The sequence below is a fragment of the Pogonomyrmex barbatus genome, unplaced genomic scaffold, assembly GCF_055798465.1.
Source record: "Pogonomyrmex barbatus isolate J1 unplaced genomic scaffold, ASM5579846v1 scaffold7, whole genome shotgun sequence".
Lineage (NCBI taxonomy): Eukaryota > Metazoa > Arthropoda > Insecta > Hymenoptera > Formicidae > Pogonomyrmex > Pogonomyrmex barbatus.
In genome coordinates, this window is record NW_028297171.1 from 839,705 (window position 1) to 865,749 (window position 26,045).

General features: G+C 37.9%; 1 pseudogene; it reads right to left on the reverse strand.

Moving 5' to 3' along the window:
* Positions 1 to 5,523: 5,523 nt before the first annotated feature.
* On the reverse strand, positions 5,524 to 9,980 carry LOC148934835 (uncharacterized; annotated as a pseudogene).
* Between the last annotated feature and the right edge of the window lie 16,065 nt (positions 9,981 to 26,045).

Genomic DNA, 26,045 nt, shown 5'->3' on the forward strand with positions numbered 1-26,045 from the left:
AACATTCTCTATTAGAAGCCATTCTTTGCACTAAATTCAAAGGCAAGGCCATGATGGATTTCCGTACGCGAGATATAATAAACTTTGAACAATTGAAACGAGAATTAGAAAAAGAATATTTGAGCAAACGAAGCACCGCACATTTGCAACTCGAATTCAACTCGCTCAAACAAGAAGCAAACGAGAATGCACAAGAATTCGGCAGACGAACCGAAAATATAGCCATGGAATTATACGAATCCATGGAAGAAGGAAAAAATCATACGGAACAGCAACGCGCGATCTTAGAAAATATAAAAGAGCAGGCGCTCCACAATTACCAGAATGGTTTACATGAAGAAATTAAATTAATTGTACGATCGCAGCGATATCAAACAATACAGGAAGCAATCGCAGGAGCAACCGCGGAAGAAAAAACGCGAGGACCTAGCATGCGAACGCTAACCTATCGAAACCGGCCAGTATTTAAAACGCATATACCTAGTCCGCGTTGTGAAAAATGCGGAAAAATCGGTCATTACGGATACGATTGTAGGACTAGCCGTTTTTCAAATAGATATACTCTGCCTAAGCCAGAAAGGCAACCACGAATAAATACAGTTGAGAAACAGTGTAGCTATTGCAAAAAGATAGGACATTTACGGCACGAATGTTGGACATTAAATGGAAAACCGGAAAACAGCAAAAATTCCGGAAAAATTTTTTCGAATTCGCGAAGAGAAAATTCCGCGAAGAATTTTAAAAATAAAAAGAGCGAAACTGGCGAAGATAAATCGACCGTCCCGCGTCCCGCGTCAGAGTATCGCGTGGCACACGTTAAGGGGACACCGCTCGTTAACACTGGGTTAAATGCAATCACATTACCGATTGCAGAAGCCAAAGGTAGAAAAATAAATTTCTTGTTTGATACAGGAGCATCAGCAACAATAATAAAACTGAAACATGTTTTAGACCACGTCCTAATCTATGAAGAAAAAACTAAGCTAACAGGCATAACAGGACATGAAATAATAACATTGGGCAAAACACATATTACGGTGCAACTGTCGCGAGAAAAGATACGACACCCCGTATACATAGTGCGAGATAATGCGCCAATGGAATATGATACAATGCAATCCTAGGAGCAGATTTTATTTGGAAATACATGACTGCGTTCAATCCAAGAATAAATTTAGTACAATTTCAAAATACGAAATTCAGACTGTACCCATACAGGCGCGTAACCTTAGGGCCGCGCAGCGAAACAATCGTGCAAGTCACGACTAACCAAAATATAATTGGATTGACGAAACCAGAGGAAATGATACCTGGAATTTTTATTGGATGTTGCCTAGTTGAACCACGAAATTATACATGCCCAATAAGTATAATAAACATTACAGAAGAAGAAAAAATTGTGCAAGTACCACAAGTAATAATAGAAGAAATAAATACACAAGAAAAAATAACACAAGAATCTGTGAACGCAATACAGACAAAAAATAAAGAGACAAAATCAATAGCTCGAGAAGAGCAAATAAACAATTCCTTGCGCACAGAACATTTAAATGAAGAAGAACGAAAATCTATATTAAAATTATGTCACGAATACAATGACGTGTTCCACCTAGAAGGGGATACATTATCATGCACAACAAAGATTAAGCATGAAATAGCAGTACGAACAGATTCGTCACCAGTAAACGTACGACCTTATCGTTTACCGGAAAAACACAAAGACGAAGTAAATAAACAGATTCAAGAAATGTTGAAACAAGAAATTATCAGACCGAGCGTTAGCCAATGGAACGCACCACTATTAGTCGTGCCCAAAAAGACAGATGCGTCAGGAAAAACAAAATTACGAATTGTAATAGACTTCAGAAAATTAAACGATCTCACAATCGGAGATTCATTTCCGTTGCCCAATATAACGGATATACTTGATCAGCTGGGCAACGCAAAATACTTCACGACACTGGATCTCGCATCAGGTTACCATCAGATATCAATGACGGAGCGAGATAAAAATAAAACAGCATTCTCTACACCACACGGTCATTATGAATTTAACAGAATGCCATTTGGTCTGAAAAACGCACCTGCAACCTTCCAACGATTAATGAATTCAATTTTAACAGGGTTGCAAGGAATTAAATGTCTAGTGTATCTGGACGATATTGTAATATACGGCCCTAGCTTAATAGAGCATAACAAAAGATTAAAATTAGTTCTCCAAAGACTAAGAGAGAACAATCTAAAGCTCCAACCGGACAAGTGCGAATTTTTAAGAAAAGAAGTGATTTATTTAGGACACATAATTACGGAAAATGGAATTTCGCCAGATCCATCAAAACTGCACGCCGTAAAAAATTTTCCTATGCCCAAAAAAGTAAAAGATGTGCAATCATTTATCGGATTAGCCGGATATTACCGAAAACTTATCGAAGATTTCTCACGAATAGCAAAACCTCTAACAAAACTCACAAAAAAGGGAGAGAAATTCGAATGGACCGAAAAACAGCAAAACGCATTTGATACATTAAAAAATAAATTAACGACGGCACCGATATTAAAATATCCAGACTTTACGAAAGAATTCCTCCTAACAACGGATGCATCGGATTATGCAATAGGAGCCGTCTTATCGCAAGGCGAGGTAGGTCAAGACCAACCCGTCGCGTACGCCAGCCGTGTACTATCGCGAGCAGAACAGAATTATAATACGACTGAAAAGGAATTACTCGCAATAGTATGGGCAGTAAAACATTTCAGACCTTATTTATACGGGACAAAATTTAAAATAATTACCGATCATAAACCGTTAATATTGTTATTTAACGTAACAGATCCCGGATCACGTTTAGTCAGATGGAGATTAAAATTGGAAGAATTCGATTATGAAATAATACATAAAGCTGGGAAAGCAAACGCCAACGCCGACGCATTGAGCCGTAACGTAGCAGCAATAACAGAAGGGCAGCAAACTGACGACGTCGCGTCAGAAAAACAATATAAAGAAGAAGAAAAGAAACAAATATTATATGAATATCACAACGCACCTATAGGAGGACACCAGGGCGTTGAACGAACAATAAATAGAATACGATTACACCACAACTGGCCAGGATTAAAAAGAGACGTTGAACAATACATCTCAAAATGCGAATATTGCCAGAAAAATAAATTGCAACGACGCGCTAAAGCGCCATTAATGATAACAGATACGCCAACAAAACCATTTGAGAAATGCGCGTTAGATATTGTAGGACCTTTGCCTATAACAACGATGGAAAACAAATATGTATTGACATTCCAGGACAGTTTAACAAAATTTAGCAAAGGAATACCAATACAAAATCAAGAGGCGACAACAGTAGCGAAAGAATTTGTCACAAAAATTATATTAGAATATGGAATTCCAGACAAAATATTAACCGACCAAGGAACAAATTTTACAAGCGAATTATTTAAGAATACGTGCAAATTACTAAAAATACACAAATTACAAACGACGGCCTATCATCCAGAAACAAACGGAGCACTCGAAAGATCACATCGGACATTAACCGAATATTTACGACATTATATTAATAATGATCAGACAGACTGGGACGAATGGATACCGTATGCGATGTTCGCATATAATACGACACCGCACACCGCTACGGGATTCACGCCGTTCGAACTGGTATACGGGCACCAGGCACCACTACCTACGGCCCTAACTAGCTCACCGAAATCATCGTATACATACGATGACTATGCGCAAGAACTCCGTGAAAGAATACGAGCCGCGAATCAAATAGCGAAGGAAAATATAAAAGAAGAAAAACAAAAAGCGAAGGAAACATACGATAGAAAAACAAAAATACGCACGTTCGAAATAGGAGATAAAGTCCTACTACACGACGAAACAGTTCGGCGAGGGAGATCAAAAAAGCTAGACGCGTTATGGATCGGACCCTACACAATTCTAGAAAAATTAAGCGATTTAAATTATAAAATAAAAATGGGCCGCCGAACGATAAACGTGCACGCGAACCGAATTAAACCGTTCGTGGAAAATTAAAAAAAGAAATAAAAACATATCTACCAAAATATAATATTACACTACTAAGCGAAACTTTCAAGGCAAATAAGACAGAGAAATTAAAATTAAAAGTCATACAAGACGCAACAGACCTGACAGAATTAACAAAGAAATTAAATGACATGAAAAACGAAATAAACAATAACGAGACACCTTTTTTCCAACAAAAACACTTTATATATCCAGTATCAATTAGCAGCTCATTAATAATAATCATTGTTATCGCAACAATAATAATTGTAAGGAAGAAAAAACAAAACGAAACAATAATTCACGCAATGTAAATCGCGCCGTTAGAATAAGCGAAAGCATGTGATTCTAAGTAAACGATTATACCAAAAAATGTATCGGGGAAAAACAAAAATTATGTAAAAAGCGAAAACTTCGTACCTCCGTTTTCTTTTAATAACAGGGGGGGGATGTTGTAGCCAGGCCTACAACCAATAATAAAAGTAGTCCGCATGGCAACAAAATTAGGTTGCACGAACCTCGAAAAAGTCTTTCGAAAGATTATACAAATGTGTGATCGCCGAAATCGCGACCAGTCTTTCGAAAGACCGAAGAAATGCATCGCGAGAACATTGCGAAAAAGCTGATCAGCAAATTCCTAAATTTGATGATCAAATCGAGCGTGATATTGATTGATCAATATCACGCAACCGATCGACGCAAACGATCAGAATGCTGACCAGGCATCGATCAGACTATATAACCGGCTACACAAGGCGGAATAGTCAGAGTCGGGAATCAATCAAACATTACGTGTCGTTCGGAATCGTTACTATAATTATCGCGCAAGATATTACACGAGCACAGCGAAGTTCACGCGAGCCGTACTATCAACGTCTCAGGTGACATACTCGGTCGACGGCCGCCAGAGTAACGCGATACGCGCCCGCCGACGTTTAACCGTGAGTGAAAGAAATAATATAAGCAATAATTAAAACCAAGAAATTGTGCAGTTGTTAAATAAATCAAGTATCATAAAGAAAGTGTGTTAGTGATTTCAAGATTCCCTTCCATTCGCTTGATCCTGCTCGGAGTCCCAACTCCTTAGGCTTAACGGACCCGACTATCTCTAAAAATTAACGTTGTAGCCCATCCGGGGTACAACAAGATGAATACTTGAGACGAAAACAAAAAATTTTTAATCAAAAATTAAATTCGTGCAGAATTATTATTGAAAATTTGGCATTTGGCATTTTAAAGCAGCGGTTTCGCCAACTATATCATTTTAAATTAAGAGATAATCCATGTATGGTGCGTGTTATATCCGCTCGTTGCATTTTACACAATATAACTAATATAAAATATTTGTTTCAAGCACCCATAAACGAGCGATCAGATGGACAAGCACAAAATCTATGTAATATATGTCATACTGAAACATTAAGGGATAACGAAACAGGCATAAACAAACAAAATGACGTATGTAATGAAATAACTTATTAAAAAATATAAAATAGAGAAGTTTTCACAAACGTTTTTTAAATGTATTTTTATTTTATATATGGAAATGTAGTTTATGACATATGTATAGTGTTACATTATTTTTTATATACCTTACAAGCATTTCATATAGCATTATGAATATGTATATCATAAAATGTTAAATATGTATCACTTAAAATATATTTATTGTTACATTTATTCGACAATAATTGAGTAATTATAAAAAAATTGTTATTAACATATATCACAATATTTCTGCATATATATATATATATATATATATATATATATATGCAGAAATATTGTGAGATGTATATATATATATATATATATATATATATATATATATACATCTCACAATATTTCTTTCAAAGTATATATAAATTGCACTAAATCATATTATATGTATACAGGTACAAGAATGATTTGACTATCACAAATGAAAAGTAATTTTTATTCTTACTCTAGTCCACATTTTTTCGAGAAACAAAAACTTAAAAAATTTTAGGAATTAAATAAAATTAAATTGTGAGTTTTATCATTGAAACTAAACTACTTTGTAAGCTACATAATATTCAATAATATTGAATTGACCAAAAGTAACTATCTTGTATTTTTCCAGAATATTCCGCAATTATATTCGTATTACTTATTATTAATATTGAGACCAAACTACTTAGTGAACTACATAATATTCAATAATATCAAATTGACCAAAAATAATTATACTATTTTGTACTTTTCCAAAATACTGCAATTATATTACTTATTATATTTTAATGATTTCTTTTTGATATTTGTATCAATTCTTGCAAAATGTTATTGCGCTCCTCTCGTAATTTATTGGCTTTAATGAATTGCTCAAACTTTTTTTCCATTAATTCTTCATATAAATTCTTATTTTTTTGTTCTTCTGACACTCATCATTGCGCAGCGATTTTCACTTTCTTCATGCATCTCATTGGATAATTTCCCTAAATTACTTTTCAATATGTCCAATACACGTGCTGTTGTGCAGTTCTTATTTGTGTAGCTTTTCTTGTGTAGCCCTTATTTGAGGATGTCTGTATTTTAAATATGCAACATTTTAATAAAAATAGCAGAAATAATCTTCTTTATGCTCTATAAACAGACTTTATTATCTCCAATTTATATAATTTTGTACTAACCTCTTTGCAACTTGTGCTATTATCAATCGCAGTTTCATCAGATATTTCCTATCCATACAATGTTCCTGTTTCATTTCTTACATATTGCTTGTTTACTGTGTTTTCATTGATATTTATGACATTATTTTCCTTGTCTGCACTGACCTGCAATATAGATCTGTAACATATTTAATAGACGATTACAATAGCTTTGCTGTATAATAAGTTATTTCATGAATATTCGTTAACAATAATTTATATAGCTTTTTATTCGCGTCAAGATTATTCTTTATTCGCGTTAATACTATTAATACTATCAATTACATATGCAAATATTTCTAATAAGACTATTTATTTATATAGCATAAAATAAAACTTACAAAGATGTGCTTGTCTTTTCCATATTTTGACAAGTTATGCCTTTGTTTCCAGATAATAATAATTCTATATTATATTTTCCACTAATATTTCAATTAATTCTCTATAATTAAATTTATATAATTAAACACATGGTGTCTGTGTGTGTGTGTATTGTGTAGATGTGTAAATTCTTTACACACACACACACACACACACACACACACACACACACACACACACACACACACACACACACACAAATAAACAAAATATATATTCTTTGTAAATTTAAAAAATACACATACGTTTCGTAAGGACAGGAATAATCTTTTTCCTAGTTTTGTTATGATTTTTTATATTTTTGTAGGACCGTTTCAAAGATTTATACTTATTTTCAACTTGCAGTGTGAACACATTGTATCCTTCCAATTTCATCTCATCAGATATATCTGATATCTGTTGCTACATAATTTTTTTTTGTTTTGTTTTTATTGATATTGATTCTTCATAACACATATTATCATGCAACTGTATAAATATGTTTCTATTATTAATTGTACAGCGTATATCACAATTAAAGTCAATATCTTTGTGAGGCAATTTAAATTTTAATCCTCCTGTAAAATAAATCATTTTTACATATATTTATGAATATTTGTCGAAATAGCTCAATAATTGATAAATATAAATCTATTAAATATGCTATCGATCAAATAATATTTAATAATAATATTTAACATTATTTTCTACTATAATTTATTCTTAAGACTTAGGGGCAGTTTCACCAACATCGGTTAGCTTAATCTGCTAGTATTCCATTGGGATGGACTAATCGCATTTTTGGTGAGCACAACGACTGGCATTGGTGAAACTGGTCTTTAGAGATACAAATTCTTCGTACTTTCGGTCATACATTTTATGTATCCATTTTATGTATCCATTCGACTATGATATCTCCTGTGATATTTCCTTCTTATATATGCTCTTTCCATATTATTATCATCCATTTTTTACTTTTACTGTTAATTCCTACATACATAAAAATTTCAACTTCATATACTAAGAAAAAGATATTCGTGTATGAGGATCGTTCGAGTCAGATAAAAAAGCAATAAAACCTATTTTCTGGAAAATTTTTTTCACTTTTCGACGTAGTCTCCTTAGAACTCTACACACTTAGTCCAGTGGTGTTTCAATTTTTTGATCCCTTCAGAAAAGTAGGAAATCTTGAGGCCAAAATATGCATTCACAACAACGATGACTTCCTCATCGGACGAAAATTTCTTTCTTCCGAGCCAGATCTTGAGGTTTGGGAATAGAAAGAAGTCACAAGAGGTCAAATCAGGAAAATAGGGCGGATAGGGCAGCAATTCGAATCTGATTCATGCAATTTTGCCATTGCGACTGTGGAGGTGTGAACCGGAGCATTGTCATGATGAAAGATGACTTTTTTGCGCGCCAATCTCGGCCGTTTCGTTTGCAGCTCTTTACAAGTACAAATGATTCAGAAGTATAGAATAATATATACGAGGATAGTTTGAAAAGTGTTGAGTCTTAACACGAAGATGACATTATTCGTCAAAACCATTCTAGTACTACAATAGTATATGCTTTGAAAGACTTTTGTGAAAATTTCAGCCATTTTGGACGTTCAGTTGTTGTTTGACAGTCGTTTGTGTCAGTCGATGTCAGTGTTTTTGTAAAAATGGAAAAAATTGAATATCGTGCCGTGATTAAATTCTTACATTTGAAAGGCAATACTCCTGCGCAAATTAAAATCGAGTTGGACACTGTTTACGGGGACTCTGCCTCATCATTTGCCATAAAAAGATGGGCAGCTGAATTTAAACGTGGTCGTACCAGCTTGGCTGATGATGAGCGTTCGGGACGGCCAAAAACTGCGACCACCATTGATAACATCGAAAATGTTCATCAAATGGTACTGGACGACCGTCGAAGATTAGAAAGATAGCAGAGGTTATGGGCATATCGAAAGAACGCGTTTGTCATATACTGAAGAATTGGATATGCGCAAGCTATCCGCGCATTGGGTGCCGCGCTTGCTCACTTTGGACTAAAAACGAATTCGAATGAACATTTCCAAGGCCCTGGAGCGGTTCAAGCGAAACGAGTCAGATTTTTTGCGTCGATTCATAATTGTAAATGAGACTTGGATCCACCACTACACTCCAGAGACAAAAGAACAGTCAAAACAGTGGACTGCAAAGGGTGAATCTGCTCCGAAAAAGATGAAGACGGTTCCAACAGCTAGGAAGGTAATGGCGACTGATTTTTGGGATAGTCACGGAATTGTGTGTATCGACTATCTTGAAAAAGGTAAAACAATAACGGGAGCGTATTACGCATCATTACTTGATAAGCTGAAAGCAGAAATTGCAAAAAAACGCCTATTTTACGGAGCAAGACGTCAACTACTATTTGGAGGGGTTAAAGAGGTTAGAGTATCGATGGGAAAAGTGTATTGACTTAAAAGGAGATTATGTTGAAAAATAAAACTATATTTGACCGAAAAAATACTTGTTTCTATATTAGGCTCAAAACTTTTCAGACTACCCTCGTATATTCAGATTCAGAAGTATAGAATAATATGCTCCTGTGATTGTTTGATCTTCTGTAAGTGATCAATGAAGATGATTCCTTGGGAATCCCAAAAAACAGTGGCCATTATCTTCCCGGCCGACAAAACAGTCTTCGCCTTCTTCGACGCACATTCACCAGGCGCTGTCCACTGCTTTGATTGCTGTTTCGACTCGGATGTATAGTGATGGATCCAAGTCTCGTCACGAATCGACGCCAAAAGTCTTGTGGATTGCGCATCGACAAACACTGCTGTGAAATGTCTTTTCGCATGCGTTTTTGATCGATCGTCAGCAATCGCGGCACCCATCGTGCACAAAGCTTTTTCATTTCTAATTCTTTATGCAGGATATTATGCACCCTATCTACTGAGATGCCTACAATCTCAGCTATGTCACGCACCTTCATTCGGCGATCTTCCATGACGATACGATAGATTTTTTCAATCATTTCTGGCGTAGTGACTTCAACTGGACGTCCGGGACGCGTTTCATCTTTGATTAATGTCCGGCCTCTTTTGAATTCATTAATCCAAAAATAAACAGTCTTCAACGCTGGTGCAGAGTCCCCATGAATTTCGTAAAATTCGGCTTTAATCTGCGTAGCCGTCCACTTCTTTAAATAAAAATGTTTAATCACTGCACGGAATTCGTCTTTTTCCATTTTTACGACAACTGCTGCCATGCTCACTTCCAACGTCTGCCACATGTAAAGTAAGCGTCGCTTTTGGCTTGGTATGAGGTAGTTTGAATAGTGTTATTTCCTGGCCATATACTACACAGTTCATTATGGCGCTATCTCGCAAAAATTTACCTGACTTATCGAACGACCCTCATATAAAGATATATATATATATATATATATTTATTTATTTATTTATTTATGTATATTTAAAGTATGATATTTGAGAATATGAAGTAAATATGTATATATACACACACACACACACACGCGCGCGCGCGCGCACACACACGTATTATTCGTGTGTGTGTGTGTGTGTGTGTGTGTGTGTGTGTGTGTGTGTGTGTGTGTGTGTGTGTGTGTGTACATATATAATGGATATATACATGGATATATACTGTTGCTCGGATTGGATTACAAGATTGTAATTAAGGAAAATCGGGTTCGCCAAGTCTTAGAAGTTAGAACTCTGAGCAGGATCGTAGGTGGAAGGTTTTTCTGACCAAATATTATTACTCATTTTCGTTAAGTAGCTGATTTATTGGTACGGCTTCTTGACAATGTTTCGTGTGAATCTCGCTATTACTGATAACAACTAGCCGGACAAAGTACAACTGCCCTGTTACGTATTGTAACTGCTCGCTCTCGGTGATTTAGCGACTGTTTTTATAGTATTCTAGTAGTATCGTCTTATAATTCTAAATCGGACCATATATGGTCAAAACGGCGCGCTCTCGCAAATTCCTCGTTCGCGTTCTGCTTTGGAATTTGTGGACTTGCTTTTGCATGCTTGCATTTCCGGCCGGCGTAGCAGCGGCTATTCCGAGATTCGAGAATAATCGTGAAAATAAAATATAATATTGCAAAAATAATATAAGGAGTAATTCGGGCTACAACGATACATATACAGGGTGTCCCAGAACTGGCGTATCGCCCGTTATCAACAAATTCTCCGTGAAATTCTAAGATGAAAAGTTCTTTGTCAAAAAGCAATCCGATGAGTAGAATGTGAACTGTGAGCTATTGAAGTTAACGAATGGGCGTATGCGGAATTCGCGCGATCAGGATCGGCACAACGGTGTGCGGCACTTCAGACTCTTGCATCGTGTCAGAGCGTTTCTCATTACTCTGCTTTGTATTTAATTTAATTAATTAGTCAAAAACACTTTTTATACTTTCAAAATAATTATGAGTTATTTAAAAATTTTTAAATTTTAAAGCAATAATAAAATATTTAAAATATTTGTAACATTACTTACATAATTTTGACATTTTCAAAATTATTTTATTCATTAAACAATATTAATATTTTATAAGCATAAAGCAAAGCCTCCATTTTATTATCTTTATAATTATATTATTCAGCGTCTAGATTGTTCAAAGAATCTACATCTTCGTAATCCGCATCCAGAAAAGAATCTACATCTTCGTAATCCGCATCTCGACGTACACGCGCTCTCGCTCATCGTCCAGAAGTAAATTCCACAGCCATTTTCGTTTTTCGTGTCCATTGACATATACGATAGCATCGTCGTCGTCGTCGTCGTGGTCGTCGTCTTTTTTCGTATCGTGCACAGCTTTCGTAATCAAACTCAGCTTCGCTGTACAGAATCGTTCTGTCGTCCCATCACAGTGCTGATGACGTATCACCCAGCGTGCGCAAGACTTGTCAGCACTTGCGAGGAAATGCCACGGTATACAGCTTGCGAAAATATAGCGAGAGAGAACAGTCCATTCTTTGAAAGCAACAAATTCCTTTACGACAAATTGTCCTCCAATGAGAAAACCTTGCAGATCTACGAACGTTGGCACAGACATGACTGTTGTCGAGAAGAAGACTGCGGTCGATTTCAATGTATCTCATATACCAGCTCTGCAATTTATGTCATCTTGCGCACTACATTGGTGGACTATATTCAATCACGCGGTCATATATGATGAGACAGAAAATGATAGTATTCGCTGGTACATTCTCTTTGAACTCAAATTCTAATCGTACATCTATGGCACTCTTGATAGATTCATTTTGCTGCGAACTGTCAATGGTTGCACAACAAAAATTCGCAAAAGTGATACAGTTGTGTAACAATTTGCGGTATGATATTTTATCAATTTGATAATAAGATATACGGAAGCGCAAATACATGTCATATAAGGCAGCATATCTATATTTGTTAAAATCTAGATTCAAATCATTACGGATAAAATTCTGAGTTTAGATAAAGTTTTATGTTGATCAATTTACAATTGTTGAAGGCAAATTTATGTGCATTCATGTTATTTTTTCTATCAGTCTGTAGAACAAAGATGACATATCACGGCTTGTCGAGCTGAGTGGCAGTCTTCATAGCCCAGGAATGTTTCGTCGTGTTCGGCAATAAAGGGTATTCATATAGATCCCATAAACGGAAACTCATACTCAGATATCGTCCACTTTCTAAGATCCGCAGCATGGATTGGTTTATTGACTTCGTTCAACATAACGTGAGGTATTCGCCTGTACTTTGAATAATTCAATGTCGGTTCCATCGCAGGATCTCCCACAAGGCAATTGTTATCATTGCGCTCGTATCAAAATCAATTCGTGACGAGCATTAATTATCACATTTTTGTAATCTTCGCAAAAGCCAAACAATATGTTGAGCGGTATACAAAAATTAAAGTATCCATCAGTTATCGTTAGAGTTTTCGCGTTAGTCACTTATGACAATTCCACAGAGCTATAAAGTTGTCACTTGACAACGATGGATAGCCCTTTAGAAGATTGGTCACTCCAATGTTTCTATTGCGATCAATCTCTACATCATTGAGTTCATATCGAATTTCATTAAACATGAACGCGACGCAATTATTTCCCAATACTACATCAGATCAGTCAATCTGTCTGTTCTTCGTCAATCTTCCTTCAACGTAGAGAAAACTTTTGGAGGGCAACGCGTACAAATCTTGTTGTTGTATAAATATTCTTATTTCATCGTTATGTCCAAATGTCGTATTAATATATGGATTGTATGTGTGAGTTTCTATCTTGACAATACGATCATCAAAGAACGGTTGACATTCAATGTTCAAGATATCGTGCATCTCAGATAGCTCATACGATGAATCTCAGTGATTTCAAAAATTTCACATTCGACGCGTTGAGTTTTTTCCTCTTATTGACGCAGCCGAATGAGTATTGTCGATCGGTATTTTCTTTATAAAAGATGCATTATCTCTCTGCGTGCTTCGTTTTGTTCAACACGAGCATCTCAAATGTCAGACTCGCGTTATCGCTGTCGCCGTCGTACGTGCAATCTGACTGTGATCTCTTCTCCTCTAAAATCGAGCAATCGTCCAATCTGGTCAACAATGCGTATCGTTAGCTCCGTAATGCTCCGTACGATAACTGGCAAGTAAATGAGCTGCATCGGCCTTTCTGATATCTTATATCCTAGCGACACGATCGATGAAAACTCATGTATCGTGTGCACACTTTTGTCATTGCTGTACGCGCCCGTGATCACATTGCTCTACACGGATAATGTTTACGTTCATATTTATGTTGATCGATACGTCCAATTCGTGCTATCTTCGCGGTTGCAGTATACGCTTCGAGAAACCAAGCAGCGATCCAATGTTGTTGGGCTTGTTAATGTTTATTCTATAGACGCATAATCTTACACCTCATCGTGTTGTAATTTGCGCGGAACACTATCGGGTATTCCCCAATCTCGTTATCGCTGCGCGCGGTGTCACAGACGTTACCATTGGGCGCGTCGCGTCACGGACATTTCTGTAAAATCTCACGTCTCAAAATTTATTTATGGCCTACAGACCCTTTGGGAATCGTAATTTCTCTCATTTTGTGCAAAATAAAATGTATTGTTTGAAGTGTTTTATATTCGGTATGTTGTAATAAGTCTCCAAAATTGTTAGATTAAGTTCATATTCGCTCAATCTGTAGCTGGAAAATAGTTTGCTGCGAGAACGCTGCTCCTCCCGCTCAGCGTAAGTGTCAGCGACATGATGGAAAAAGCGTTCAACGAATACTGAGACGTCGCGGCATTTTGTTGAACTTTTTAAATTATCGCACGTCAACCGTTGAAGAAATCAGCTCTCCGCAGATGCTCTGATCGTATGTTAGGTAGGATGTTCGATTGTACTCTATTGTCATAACACTGTCTCCGAATCAGTTCGTCGGGCGATCGAAGATTACCGAAACTGTCAAAATACACGACGCGATCGTGTATTTCCTCTTTGCGCACGCTACTCGATGAGTATCGGGGCTCATCATGTCGTTCAGATTTACGATATTGCTCTCCTTTCGACGCGCGCCGATAATCGGTAACGCGTTACGCATGAAAAAACCTAACCTCTAAAGTACGATACGCGCATATGCCTCGCCAGTTAATCCAATTGTATATTAGTGTTGTGCCGCTCCGGGCGCAACGAAGGGGAAAGTGGCGAAAGGAGGGGAAATAGTCACCAGTTTTTGAATAAACACCTTTTATTTTACACTCGGTATTTGTTATTATCGAATCACCCGCGAACTATCATATTTCCTTAACAGTTCTACGCATCGGTACTTGTACGTCCGCGACTTGACTCTAAGCCCGCGCCTGATACTCTCGTCCCTCTTTTATCAGTCCGCTGTTATGCGGCCTCGGCGCGTCCTCGTGTCGAAACGTTGTTTGATGCGTCAGCGTTTCGACATGTGTTGGAGTCAGCGTCCTTGCCGAGTTGCACATCGGTTGCAATCGGCGCGTTCGCACATTATTCTTTATTATTTTTTATTTCATATTTTAATTACATAATTTTCGGGTTAGAATCCTTGGAATTCTGACTAGTCGGCGATGTCATGATGTCGGATTGCTTTATTTAGGTTGCCTCGCAACAGTGGTTACGCCCATAGATACTTTTGTCTCTTTGGAGTTTTTTTCTTTTCTTCCTATTTTTGCTGTTACACCTCGTCTGCGTTTGTATGGAACGAGATATAGTTCTTGTCCGTATTTGTCCTCTATATTTGTACGGAGCGAGATACAGTCCCTGTCTGCGTATTTCCATCGCGCGATCGTGACGTTGCAGTTCCTCGAATTGATGTCGCGCAGTTTTCCTGTCGTTTACCGCTTTCGCCACACTGGCCGCTCCGTCGATCAAGGACCAGTGATGCTAGATTCAAGACGAGAGTCACGAGAGAGTCAGGGAGTGGGGATGCCGCGCACAAGGAAAAAGCATGTCCGTGAGAGTTCAGAAGTTCGGCCGCCGTCGGGTAATAGACGAGGCTAGCAAATTTAATCTTGACTTTTTCACTCTTTATTCTCACAACTAACCTGCTCGTTCGGCGATTCTGATTTCTGACCATCGAAACGATCGCGCTTTACGATATAGGCTACGTCCGCTTTAGCGTTTACAGTTGTAAGCATTATATTAATAACATGGACATACAATGTTCGTTATATTAAAAAAAAATGGAAATTATATCTGTTATTAGAAAGAGTTATATCTGTAATTAGAAAATAATAAAGAATAGATATAAGAAGATAGAAGATAGAAAAATTAGAAAAATAAAAAATTTTATATTTTTTGTATTTTTGTATTTTTTATATTTTTTAATTTTATTTTTTATTATATTTTTTACATATTTATCTTTGTAACAAGTGTAATATGTGCACATTAAAACAAGATAAAGTCTTGTGCAGATGCGATGTTTTTTGTAGATATTGTATATTATTTATTTAAATTTATTGCTATTATTATTATTTACTATTATTATTATTATTTATTTAACTTAATGCTTTAATGCATTTGATGAAACACAAGTAATTATCCTTTTTATTGTTGCATATTAGATGAAGATGGACCAGCAATATCGTCTGCAGCATGTAGGTGAAAACTTTTCTTTTGCTTTACCGAAGAGGTAAGATATAATTTATCTGCCGACATAAAAGATAAATGCTTTTCATCGAGCTTCATGTTTAAAGCAGTTTCGTTTCTTGCTTTTAATGCTGACTTCAATACACAAATGACATTTACAGTAGTCGATGATAATCTGTTTCGTTTTTTTGTTTTAACATCTGTTAAGAGGGAAAATATTCTTTCCGGAGCTGCATTTGAATTTGGGAGTGCTCTAATAGAATTGAAGAGGGCTCTTAAATTGGGATATTTGATTTCATTATTTAAATATTGTCTTTGTAAAATCTCCTTCCACATATTATCAAAATTTAATTATAACAAATCTTGTTTTTCTGTTACTGAAAAATCTGAATTTAAGGCAAACCATTCTTTCTTTAAATCGTTTTCAAAATCATCCATTCTTGCAGCAATAAAAAAAAGAAATGATGTTTCCCTATCAGTACTCAATAAAGCTATATGTGGTAAAAGAATTTGTAATTTTGATAAAAATGTATCACTTACTGGTAATCTTTTGAAAATTTCTTCGACTGCAGTTACGTAAAATCGCAAACAGTTCTCTCGAACAGTTGCAACCATGTTTGCATATCCATCTTCTATCAATTGATAAAGATATTTTTCGCATTCCGATTCTAAAAAAATATTATTTAAAGATTTATGATTTTCTGTCTTACAAAGTGTTATATTTGGCAAATGTTTCAAAATTTCTGGTTTTATAAAATTTGTACAAATTTCTTTTAAAAAAATCAATTGATTTTGACTGTAACAAATATATCCTCGTTTTCTCAGCTTGGAAAAATGCATTAAATACATTTAAAAAATGTAATGTATATTTTAAGAATAACAAATATGCTTTTGTATCTATTCTGCATGACACGTAACAAATTTTCTGCAAATGTACCTTTCTCGCTCACGATCATTTCATTCAAAAAATGTTGTATCGTATTCCAAGATTGAAGAAGTCTATCGATACACGCGTGGTGAGAAAGTCCTCGTGTATTACATAACTTTACAATTTTGTGAGTCCTTTCTTCAAAACATTCACTTAATTCGGTGAAAATAGACGATCGCTTGGGACTACAAGTTATATAGCTTGTAATTCTTTTCAAGAATTTCTCACAAGTTTGAGGTATCTTAGCACACGCGGCATGCGAAGCTAATGAAGCAGAATGGCATGGACATAATAATGTCAATACATTATTGCACATCTCTTTCAATTTTTTCTTGAAAGATAAATGTTTTCCGATCATAACAGACGCATTGTCGCATGACAGGGCAACAATATTTGAAAAAGGTATTTGTAGTTTTCACATTTCTTATTTAAATGCATTAAACAATTTTTCCGCGCTGCATAGTCATGCTTTTCAAAACATTAGGATCTTTGCCTACATCTTTAAAAAAATCGAGTATTATTTTTGCATTTTCGTTTGAAATATTTTTTTCAACGATTAAAGCAGCATATTGAACCTCCGCGAATTTTTTCCACTCCTCAAAAGATGAAAACAGTTCGCTAATTTCTATGTTACAATCTTCATTCGATTATATTCATTCGATATTTAAATAATCCATCATGAGATGGTTTATGGGAGTGATTACCTGATGGGGGGGGAAGAGGAGAGTGAATTACTCCATATTAATGAATACTGTGACTATTGATTGAATGTAAGATTGACTTGTCACAAATATAATAAATAAAAGTAAATATATGTGAAAAGCCTGTTGCATAAAATATATTTTTGTTTGCGAGCATATTTAATAATATAATAAATATAATATAATAAATCATGATAAAGTAACGAAAAGCATGACTATGAGTCGACAAAAATGTACGAATATAATTACGAACTTTTTATATCCAGTTGAGACGGATCATGTGATAGAAAATATTCAAAATATAAAATTTTCTATTTTTATAGATCAACAGATATTTCTAGTGAAAAATGGATGACATTTCACGTTCGATACGTTCATATTAAAACATTAGAAATTCATTCGCAACTAGTAAAATTAATTGATATTGATGCAACAGATTGCAGCGCGAAAAAATTGTTTAATGCATTTAAATATGAAATGTGGAAACTACAAATATCTTTTTCAAACATTGTTGCCCTGTCATGCGACAATGCGTCCGTTATGGTCGGAAAACATTTATCTTTCAAGAAAAAATTGAAAGAGATGTGCAATAATGTATTGACATTATTATGTCCATGCCATTCTGCTTCATTAGCTTCGCATGTCGCATGTGCTAAGATACCTCAAACTTGTAAGGAATTCTTGAAAAGAATTACAAGCTATATAACTTGTAGCCCCAAGCGATGGTCTATTTTCACCGAATTAAGTGAATGGTTTGAAGAAAGGACTCACAAAATTGTAAAGTTATGTAATACACGAGGGTTTTCTCACCACGCGTGTATCGACAGACTTCTTCAATCTTATACAACGATACAACATTTTTTGAATGAAATGATCGTGAGCGAGAAAGGTACATTTGCAGAAAATTTGTTACGTGTCATGCAGAATGTAGATACAAAAGCATATTTGTTATTCTTAAAATATACATTACATTTTTTTAAATGTATTTAATGCATTTTTCCAAGCTGAGGAAACGAGGATACATCTGTTACAGTCAAAATCAATTGATTTTTTAAAAGAAATTTGTACAAATTTTATAAAACCAGAAATTTTGAAACATTTGCCAAATATAACATTTTGTAAGACAGAAAATCATTAAATGATATTTTTTTAGAATCGGAGTGCGAAGAATATCTTCATCAATTGATAGAAGATGGATATGCAAACATGGTTGCAACTGTTCGAGAAAACTGTTTGCGATTTTACATAACTGCAGTCGAAGAAATTTTCAAAAGATTACCAGTAAGTGATACATTTTTATCAAAATTACAAATTCTTTTATCACATATAGCTTTATTGAGTACTGATAGGGAAACATCATTTCATCTTTTTTTTATTGCTGCAAGAATGAGTGATTTTAAAAATGATTTAAAAAAAGAATGGTTTGCCTTAAGTTCAAATTTTTCAGTAACAGAGAAACAAGATTTGTTATAATTAAATTTTGATAATATGTGGAAGGAGATTTTACAAAGACAATATTTAAATAATGAAACCAAATATCCCAATTTAAGAGCCCTCTTCAATTCTATTAGAGCACTCCCAAATTCAAATGCAGCTCCGGAAAGAATATTTTCCCTCTTAACAGATGTTAAAACAAAAAAACGAAACAGATTATCGTCGACTACTGTAAATGCCATTTGTGTATTGAAGTTAGCATTAAAAGCAAGAATCGAAACTGCTTTAAACATGAAGCTCGATGAAAAGCATTTATCTTTTATGTCGGCAGATAAATTATATGTTATCTCTTCGGTAAAGCAAAAGAAAAGTTTTTACCTACATGCTGCAGACGATATTGCTGGTCCATCTTCATCTAATATGCAACAATAAAAAGGATAATTACTTGTGTTTCATCAAATGCATTAAAGCATTAAATTAAATAAATACTAATAATAATAATAAATAATAATAATAGCAATAAGTTTAAATAAATAATATACGTATATAATAATATAAGTTTAAATAAATAATATCTATAAAAAAACATCGCATCTGCACAAGACTTTTCTTCTTGTTTTAATGTGCACATATTACACTTGTTACAAAGATAAATATGTAAAAAATATAATAAAAAATAAAATTAAAAAATATAAAAAATACAAAAATACAAAAAAGTATAAAATTTTTTATTTTTCTAATTTTTCTATCTTCTATCTTCTTCTATATCTATTCTTTATTATTTTCTAATTACAGATATAACTCTTTCTAATAACATGTAACGGAGCGCATCCCTCCGCTCCATTCCTCCTCCGAATTTCCCCCGATCGACCATCCGTCGGGGACCGCCGAACACCAGGCAGAGTGCGGCAGTGGCCGCAAAGAGGCAGTAATGCCTCCTTTTTAATCCAACAATACGCGAACTCCGAAGCGTCGGAGAATACCACGAAGACATGTATGTTTTCGTGGTATTTCCCCGCACTGCACCAAGCGTCGCGCCAACAAGCGCGAACGCACTCCGCACCGCGCCACGCACCGTACCACCGAGCGTGAACGCGGTGATTCGAGCTGCTGCAACCATTTCAACGCTTGATGGTCGGTGATTATCGTGAAGCGGTAGCCTTCAAGATACCCGCGCATTTTCCGAATTCCCCAGACGACGGCGAGGCACTCTAGTTCGGTCGCGCTGTAATTTTTTTCGGCGCCGTTCAGCGTCCGACTCGCGTATGCGATGACGCGTTCCCCCTCTGGAAAATACTGCGTGAGTACAACCCCGAGGCCGATGGTACTTGCATCGGTTTGCAGAGTAAACGGCCGCTCGAAATCGGGGCAGGCCAGCACTGGGGCGGTCGTTAAATTATTTTTCAGCGCGTCAAAGGCGCCTTGTTCCTCCTCCCCCCAGTTCCATCGCGTGTTTTTCCGTGTCAGCGCAGTTAGTGGTGCGGCGACGGTGGCAAAATTCTGGATGAACCGTCGGTACCAGAACGACACCCCAAGAAATTGCCGGATGTGTTTCATGGTCTGTGGAGTAGGCCAGTCGGCGATCGCGGTAGTTTTCTCGGGGTCGGTTTTTATTCCGTCGCGATTCACGATATGTCCGAGATAACGTAACTTCGGTACGCAGAATCGGCACTTATCGCGATTTATGCGGAGTCGGGCTGCGCGTAGTCGGCGGAAGACTTCGCTTATCTGGACGACATCTACAGCGCAGATGCTGCAGGTGTTCGGCAAATGTCCGGCTGGCAACGATGATGTCGTCCAGATAAGCGAACGCGTGGGACTCTAATTCGGGCTCGATTACGCGGTCGAGCAATCGCTGGAACGTTGCCGGTGCTGAATGCAAGCCGAAAGGCATGACCCGAAAGTGCATTAGCCCTCGACCTGGTACGGTAAATGCGGTGATCGGTCTGCTGCTGGGAGCGAGAGATACCTGCCAATAAGAGTTCTTCAGGTCGATGGTAGACAGGTCTCGCTCCGCGCAGTTTATCCAGCGTGGCGGAAATTTGTGGCAACGGATAGGCGTCACGCTCGGTAACGGCATTTACTTTGCGAAAATCGATACAGAATCGGTTTTTTCCGTCTTTTTTTCGGACCACAACGATCGGAGAGCTCCACGCGCTTGTTGATGGCTCAATTATGCCGTCCTGCAGCATTTGGTCGACCTCCGCGTCAATGATCGCCTGCATTGCCGAATTCCGCGGTCGGTATCTCTGTTTGATCGGCGCGGGATCGATGAGCTTAATGCGGTGCTCGGTTAATTCGGTTGGTCCACGGACGTGGTCAAATTTCCCTACTTCCTCCTCGAGGAACACTCGGAGTTGTTCGTCCTCGGAGATCAGACAGCTCTGCTTGGTCGGCGTTGTTTCGTACGTAAGTGAGTACGGCGGCGGTGGTCGCAAGATAATTCCCGATCCAACCCATACGTCCATTCCGATAATCATGGTTGTCGAGTTGCGGCAGGATGCGGAAGGTATGCCATGTGACGCGATGGGATAGGTTTAAGGGTACGCGAATAGTGCCTGTGGTGCTGACCTGCGTCCCGTCCGCGAGTCGCACCTGACCGTGTTCGGCGGTCGGCATGAAGCGGAGTTGTTCTAGAGAACGCGCGGTCTTTTGATCGATAAACGATAGCTCTGATCCGGTGTCGATCATCGCCTCGATCGGTTGATTGTGCACGTGTACGGTCAGGTGCGGCCGCGGAGTGTAACTTATTGGGATCGAGACGCGGCCGCGATATTCTCGATCCTGTTGCATTTCCCGGCGGGTGGCAATCGCGGGTGAATATCCCCTCTTTTCCACATTGAGAGCAGAATCGAACAGGTGGTCGCCGGCATTCGAAGCTTATATGCCTGCGTTGTCGGCATCACCAACAGTGATCGCAAGGGTTATATGCGGTTGCAGCCGTGCGGCTTTCGCGGTGATTTTCCCCCTATGTTCGGTAGCTCGTAGCATTTGTCGCTGTTCCACGCCGATTTAAAGGCCCGCGACGAACACGTGCGACACCGCCGCCGCCGCGCGCGCCCCGCGCTACCGAACTGCGCGCCGCGATTAGTATCGCGCCGACCGCCCGAGCGATATCTTATTTTATATTCACGCGCTATCCGCGCGCTGATCGCCGTCTCGCCCGTTCACGGCCACGAATTATCGCCTAACAATTTAATAACAATTTTCTGTCTCCAACGTCCTCGCTTCCCCTCCTGGCAACCGACTGACCGCTCTCCGCGCGGGAAAGCGAGACCGTTTTAAACAGATATAATTTCCATTTTTTTTTTAATATAACGAACATTGTATGTCAATGTTATTAATATAATGCTTACAACTGTAAGCGCTAAAGCGAACGTAGCCTATGTCGTAAAGCGCGATCGTTTCGATGGTCAGAAATCAGAGTCGCCGAACGAGCAGACTAGTTGTGAGAATAAAGAGTGAAAGAGTCAGGACTAGATTTGTTAGCCTCGTCTACCCGACGGTAGCCGAACTTCCGAACTCTCACGGACATGCTTTCTCCTTGTGTGCGGCATCCCCACTCCCTGACTCTCTCGTGACTCTCGTCTTGAATCTAGCATCACTGTCAAGGACCCGAGCGCGCTCAAAATTGACAGAATTGATAACGCGCCACCTCCCTTTCGCCGTTGGAAGTATTCGTTTCTTTTTCTTTGTTGGCTTTTTTCTTCACTTTCATACCCATGCCGATCTTGATTTTAGCTTTCATCGCTGCTCAAACGGCAGCTGCAGCTTTCTCACTCAGAGTCGAATCTCTCGAGTTGACGCGTCCTAGGGCTTTATCGGCGAGTATCTTGTCCGCCGCGTGTCTGTCGGCGAGATCGTTACTCCGAGAATACGCAATGTTGTGTTCACAGCACGCCGCGCCCAATGGATTTATGCCCGTTTCACCTCTGATCGCTTCTCCAGCCGAGTACTCGGGTCGCAAAACTGATAGCTGGGAATATGTAACTCGAAAGAAAACGCGTTTATCGCTCGATTGAGCAGGCCTCCAACGTAGTCTTCGTTTGACATTGCTGCTGTTACGCTACAATTCTTTATCTTTGATGCGAGACCGTTGATGTGCGTGCGTTGCCACGATTAGTTATAATGCTTGTAGCGACGATAGATTCGAACCTTCAAATCCGTTATATACTCTGGAAGCTTGCTCCACACGTCGATATAGTCATCACACACACGTAACAGTACGATCTTCGGTAATGCAACTGCTTAACGCTCCCAATCTCGAATATCGGAGGAATGCGATGGCGCGAAATACATTTTTGCAAGTGAGCGATTCGCAGTTTCGCGTGCCTATAAATAGGCGTTCACTCGAACCTAGATAACGCAGTGCGAACATGAAATTCGTGCGTCAGCCTCTGACGATCATGAACTGACGCATCGTGAACTGCGATGAGAAAGCGCGAATGATGGGAGACATCACGATGGAGTGCAAGCATGATGAAATGCTACCGAATACTATACGCGCTATCATCTATTTGCGTCCATCCATCAAATTGTGATAAAACTAACATTGTCATAAGCTTGTTCGAGATCCGCACGGTGTACATTTCCAGAATGTGTACGTACATTCGAAGTCGTTACAGCAACCAAAATATCGATATCTCGAAACTTTATTGACATCGATCGACAAAATTGGCTACTTTACGTTTGCCAACAGTGACGTCATTTCACCGAGCGAGGCACATCCCAATTCTTTGTTTTCGACGACGTTGTATGCGATAAACAAAATGCTGTGAGAAAATACTTCTTGAGCCGCTACTCGAACGTCGTCTGCTTCTATCTTTGTCAGACATACGCGAGGATACCTGAACATCTGACATACGCGACAATGCGAACCTGTTGATTCTATTCAAATAGCATGGTACCAATTTGGTTGAATCTTGTTTACAACGATCACGTGAATACTGACGTCGTACGATGAATTCTGTGCGTTAAGCCGCGATTATTAGCAACGCGAGTACGGATTCCTAGTGATAAATAAGAACAGTCCGCTTATCAATGGACGATACAGAAAGCAATTTAACACATTCGCGGTATTATAACGCGATTAGTCGATGTCGATACGTCAAGTAGACAACATGAATAACATCAAAGATCGCGAGAAAATCGAAAACGAAACAGATTGCGAAAACGAGCGATTCGATTCGCAAAAAAATATCGCGCTTTGAAAACTGGTAAAATAGCTAAGCTAAAGATATAGCATTGGAGAGACGCTTCAAGCCCATCGTCGAACCACTAAAACAGATTGTTGAAAACATCGAGGAATCGCAGCCGATTAAAAAAGTAGCCAATATTACAAAAGATATCGGTATTAAAAAAAAGAAGCGTGAAGACAATGATGACGACGATAATAATACTACTACTAACAGGGATTCGTATTGGACGGATGTTGGATGGTTGAAATGAACGCCTAAAAAGCGACGTACAAAACAATTGAACGCCATGTCAGATTCATTCGCGTTCGAATCTACACCGAAAGAAGTATCGAAAGAGCCGACATCGCCGAAAGAATTATCTAAAGGACCACCGAAAATACTGTCGGTTGTGCGAAACAAAAACGTTTATGAGACAAAAGACGTCAGTGAATCAAAAACAGGTATCAAACAGACTCTGCAATCGCAGAAAGCCGTGAGATGCTTCATGGTCAACTAGGACCATGGACAACTAGGATCATTAGGACAAAAGTACGTGGGTCTTCTTTTCGGTGACGACACAGATAAAGCGATCGATAATGTGTACGGCTTCTGTTGCAACAACGATGATGATACGATGATCAGTGACAAAAAGTTTGACGTTGAAATAACTCCATAATCATAGACAATGTGAGATATAATGGTACACCAGGATTATACGAATTGATTTTCAAGAGACTTCCTGATAAGACTATATTCATTAAAGATGACAAACGTATAAAAGTATACTTAACAACGAATGCTCATAGACGTAGCCACAGCGCCTATAATCCCATCATGGGCAACAAGGTATACAAGTACATTAACATCATCGCTTCGCTCGTATCTACATATAAAAAAGCGGTAAAAAGGGTGCAGGTGTTGGCAATATACTACCACCATAAAGTTAAACAAGATCGATTACGTACACTGGGACAATTTCAACGAGTTGGATTGACTCCGATTGCTAGACGCTTCGCACCGAGTTGGTCACAACAACGAGATGCTGTCGATCATCGAAGAACTTCGTGAAGCCAGTATTATTATTAGGTGTACAAAAAAGTTCTGAGCTTTAGATTTCATACAACCGAAATAACAATTTAAATTTTATATATCTTCCCGCCCTTTTATGGTTTTAAAGCGTTGACATTTGGCCTTCTAAAATGCCATACATATGGTTTGGCGTTTGATGCACATAATCTCAAAAATCAGCAATGTTCACGATGGCAATAACAAAAGAGCATATTCGATTTTCCATCCACTTCGTGTTTCATCTAAAGAAAAATGCTGCTGAAGCCATTGCAATGATTTGTGCTGCATATGGAGAGAACGCTGTAAGTCATACTACATAAAAGATGATATCAAAAATTTCGCCAAGGAGATTTCAGTCTTGAAGATGAACCGCGTGCTGGACACCCTCAAAAGATTGGAAACGGACGAATTGCAAGCATTGCTGAATATAAACTCTGCGCAAACTGAAAAGGAACTTGCAGAACAACTTGGCGTTACGCAGCAAACCATTTTGGTACGTTTACATGCGATGGGAAAGGTTCAGAAGGAAGGCAGATGGGTTCCGCATAAATTGTCCGAAGACAACAA